The 4675-nt window shown below is 44.8% G+C and overlaps 1 long non-coding RNA gene across 1 annotated transcript; it reads left to right on the top strand.

Annotated features, from left to right (window-relative positions):
- Positions 1–1919: 1919 nt before the first annotated feature.
- LOC138963615 (uncharacterized) lies at positions 1920–4128 on the top strand. The gene is made up of 4 exons (XR_011454879.1): positions 1920–2018; positions 2709–2801; positions 3629–3725; positions 3901–4128. It is a non-coding gene; the product is annotated as an uncharacterized lncRNA (long non-coding RNA).
- Positions 4129–4675: the final 547 nt, after the last annotated feature.

The raw sequence follows: 4675 nt of genomic DNA, 5'->3' as shown, positions 1-4675 counted from the left end.
AAGGGACGCAACCAGTCAGGCTTCGTCAAGCAGCTTAGTTGTCTAACTTAGGTCGTCGGCTTGTAACCAAATAATACTCGTAAAAGATCGATTATGCCATGAACGAGTGATCAAACAGACTTCAAGTTGTTTCCAATACATGCTGGTTTGTCTCGAGGCTTCCTGAACGAAAGAAGAGGGAAATGTGTTACCCAAATGTTGAGAAATAGATATTACGGTTTGTGTATGGTGGGACTGAGGGGCGAGGATGCGTTTAATACCTGGTTTCATTTATGGATGTTCGTTTGTATAAGGGTGAGGGAGGGGGGGGGGGGGTGAGGGTAGGTTGGGGATAGAATGGGGGGGGGGGGGGGAGGAGGCACACGAATATTACAGCCTGCTCATCGGTTTTCCTTACACATCCATCGGTCTTCCGGTTCACTGCACAATCATGTAGGCTCGAAACAACGAATAAATGCTGGGCAATTCAAGTGCAGCAGCCTTCAGGCAAAGTGACGTGACGCCGAATATTAAATAAATTTTGATTAAATCAGTGAATAAACATCGTTACCACGTAGGAGGACAAGGATTGTGTTACAATGATACATGATACAAATAAAACTGAGAGATACAGCAACTGAGAGATACAGCAACTGAGAGATACAGCAAATGAGTGACACGCATGTGTGCAGAAGGTTTCTAACTGATATTTTCGTGACCCAACAAGCAGTACGTCGAAGCTTAAAAAAAAGTTTTAAAAAGGTAACAAAATGTTTCTACTTCGTGGCAAGCAGAGGAATGGACAACGTTTCAATGAGTAATTAATGATTTTGTATTCTCGTGATTGAGCGACACCAAGAGCTTAGACCAAGACGGATGAGAACCTGGTGTTGGACTGGACACTGTGTGTGAATATGTTTGACACTGCAAACAGGTCCTACACATTGTTTTATGTCCAGGTTTTGACGGTGATAAAATCATGTGCCGTTGTGACATCAGAACGTGAAGATTACACCTTCAATCTGATTTATTCTACCTAGTCGTCAAAAAATCGTTCTTGGCTGACGGGAAATTCGGACAAAATGTTCAAGAAATGTGTCCTGCTTTGATAATTGTGTATCGCTTTGTGTGGAAATGTGAGCCCATTTGGGCAACACAATGACTGTCCGCATCTTCTAGAATTCATGCACAATCCAACTGCTGTTGCAAAAAAATGCCTGTTACTTCAAGTATACAACATTTGCTGGCCTGGGCACTCTTGCTGAACGATTTGTGGTTACGGGCCCTGGAATCAAAAGGAACACTGACATTATTGGTAATTACTCCCCTTGTTTGGTTAGCAGTGCAGTGGTTGTCTTCCCCTCGTCGTCTGCGTCTGCCGCCAGGACCGTGCGTTCTGTGCTGGCGGAGTCGTCTGTTTGGTGAGTACAGACAGACAGACAGACGGACGGACGGACAAACAGACCGAACAGTATAATAACATTTTTGCTGAACGTTAGCGTTCTAAATTCAAGTACGTTTTTCCGCAATCTAAGCGTACTAAACACTGAAATAAGTGACGACAGGCGTATGCTACTCCGTTATGCTGCTTGTTTGCCTGGAGGTGGTTTCACGGCTCTTGATTATCGATTAACAAAATAAATAACATGCATGGCTATGGAAAACGGGAGGGGCGGATGAGTGTGTGTGTGTGTGTGTGTGTGTGTGTGTGTGTGTGTGTGTGTGTGTGTGTGCATGCTCGTGTGTGTGTATGTGAAATGTGTGCGTGCGGCGTGTGCGTGCGTGCGTTAGTGCGTGCTGGTTTATGAGAGGGCGCATGTGTGCGTGTGTGTGCGTATATATATATGTCCGTGATTATGTGTAGCGTGTTAGGGTGTACGTATGTGCTCTTTTGCGTTTACGCACGTGCTAATTAGCATATTAACACAAAACAGAGATGACACCGACAGGCCAGGCTGCAGAGCTGGGGGACACACCATTACACGAGTGGTGCCAACGTCTGTCTCAGATACACGGGCCCATCATGACGGTGCGAAAAGGTCAGTTAAGGAATCATTTCATTTTGGAATCTGCCTAAGCTTGATCTGGACGTTGTGTATTTGGTAAAAGAAGCAAAGAATGTTTCTTTCTATTTAGTGTCTCTAAAACCCTGCATAAAGTGATACATCATTACGCCAGTGGTTTCAACCACTGTTTTAAGTTTAAGGGTCAATCATGACTTTGTGGAGTGGAGACATTTTTGATGTTGGCATTTACTTTGACCTCAGTTTTGTGTACCAGCTAAAAGAAAAACTATTGTTTCCTTCAAAAATTCAGTTACACTGAAGCCTTGCACAAAATGACACAACAGTACACAAGTGGTTTCAAAAATTGTCTCAAGTTCAAGGATTCACAATTAGAGCAAGGAAAGGTCAATAGAGGAAAACTTTGATTGTGAAATTAAAATAAGCTATTAGAATAAAAAGGGTGTCGATTAATTCAGTTTGTCTCATTGAATAAGATTATCTATTTACACTTGTTTAACGTTGAATACAAAATGTCTTGTTTGGAAGGTCACGCGGACAGTGTAGGTCGGGTAACAAACAGGTCGCCTTCGCTGTACAGAGTTCTGTATAGGATTCTCAGCCCTATCCTTTCAAACAGAAAACGCCGGATTGTCACAGAGAGACATCAGCTTTAAATAAGTTATTGAATGGTTTGCAAAATGTCGTCTGATTGAATGTTCCAAGGTTCAAGGCCAACAGTTGCAGTGTGTGACCAGGAGCCGTTACCAGAAATATTGCAACAGTGTGACGTGTTTCAGCAAACCTCATGGACATCTTGTAAGTAAAGAGTAGACCATTTGTAGGAGGGAGGGAGGGAGACAAAAAGAGGAAGAGAGAGAAAGAGGGTGGCGAGAGAGGAGGAGAGAGAGAGAGGGGAAGAGAGAAAGGCAGAGAAGGAGGGGGATGGAGAGAGAGGACGGGAGGGAGAGGAAGACTCGGAAAGTGAGAGATAGAGAGGGGAAGAGAGAGAGAGAGCCAGATAGATAGAGAGAGAGAGAGAGAGAGAGAGAGAGAGAGAGAGAGAGAAAGAGGGAGAGAGAGAGAGATAGAGAGAGAAAAAGCGAGAGAGAGAGAGGGAGAGAGAGAGAGAAAGAGGGAGGGAGAGAGAGAGAGAGAGATAGAGAGAGAGAGAGGGGAAAGAGAGAGAAAGAGGGATAGAGAGAGAGAGAGAAAGAGGGAGAGAGAGAGAGAGAGAGAGAGAGAGAGAGAGAGAGAGAGAGAGAGAGAGAGAGAGAGAGAGAAAGAGAGAGAGAGAGAGATACGATACGATACGAAAGTGTAATTGCTTATAGGCCGTCGGCCCCTTGCAATGGGGAGGTTACAGAATTCGAGTCATGCGCGGCAAAAGTACGGTACAAAAAAGGGTGGAAACCAACCCCTTCAATTATTTTCCACTTGGTCACATCCAAGTCGAAAGTGTCTTTAGTATGTGAGAGAGAGAGAGAGAAAGAGAGAGAGATACTATTGTATTTGTCTGTGTATCAGTATTTTGCTGACAGGTATGAATGTGTTGTTTGTGTCTCTGTAATGGTCGCGTTTCTGTGTATGTCAGATTGTGTATTACAAATCAATTTGTAATCTGTGTTTGTTGTCTTTTTTTCCAGGGATAACAGAACATTTGTATTCAAGTGACCACACGGAAAACTGGTCTACACAACTTCCTTCTTGTTGTCAAAAGTTTGACGTCAACAATATCCTGAGGTAATACAAAACTGTTGAGATCACAAGCATGAGCTGTCCTTATATTTTGTCCGCAATTACATCAGAGCTTTGTTCGATTTCGTTTACTGAATGTTTGATCTTTGCATGCTTATTTCTTAAGCAAATGCTTTACCTCATGCTCATGGAAGTTTGCCTATCATTCCATCTTACAAAGGCAGTACCTGACCTCAGAGTTCTTTGAGGACTGTGTGACGTCATCCCTTGACCACGTCATTGCACAGATAAGGCGCATGCACGGGGAACCGTTCGATCCGCAGCCATTTCTGACGTCACTGGTATTCGGCGCGTTGCATTCCCTTTTCTTCGGAAGCAGGTCAGCATTTCAAATACAGCAACGTCACAATCAATCACCATCCTCGTCATCGTCCCCGTGATCTCGTTGTTGTCGTCATCGTCCCCGTAATCTCGTTGTTGTCGTCATCGTCCCCGTAATCTCGTTGTTGTCGTCATCGTCCCCGTAATCTCGTTGTTGTCGTCATCGTCCCCGTAATCTCGTTGTTGTCGTCATCGTCCCCGTAATCTCGTTGTTGTCGTCATCGTCCCCGTAATCTCGTTGTTGTCGTCATCGTCCCCGTAATCTCGTTGTTGTCGTCATCGTCCCCGTAATCTCGTTGTTGTCGTCATCGTCCCCGTAATCTCGTTGTTGTCGTCATCGTCCCCGTAATCTCGTTGTTGTCGTCATCGTCCCCGTAATCTCGTTGTTGTCGTCATCGTCCCCGTAATCTCGTTGTTGTCGTCATCGTCCCCGTAATCTCGTTGTTGTCGTCATCGTCCCCGTAATCTCGTTGTTGTCGTCATCGTCCCCGTAATCTCGTTGTTGTCGTCATCGTCCCCGTAATCTCGTTGTTGTCGTCATCGTCCCCGTAATCTCGTTGTTGTCGTCATCGTCGCCGTAATCTCGTTGTTGTCGTCATCGTCCCCGTAATCTC

This window comes from Littorina saxatilis, linkage group LG4, assembly GCF_037325665.1.
Source record: "Littorina saxatilis isolate snail1 linkage group LG4, US_GU_Lsax_2.0, whole genome shotgun sequence".
In the NCBI taxonomy this organism is placed as follows: domain Eukaryota; kingdom Metazoa; phylum Mollusca; class Gastropoda; order Littorinimorpha; family Littorinidae; genus Littorina; species Littorina saxatilis.
This window is presented reverse-complemented; position numbering and strand designations above follow the sequence as displayed.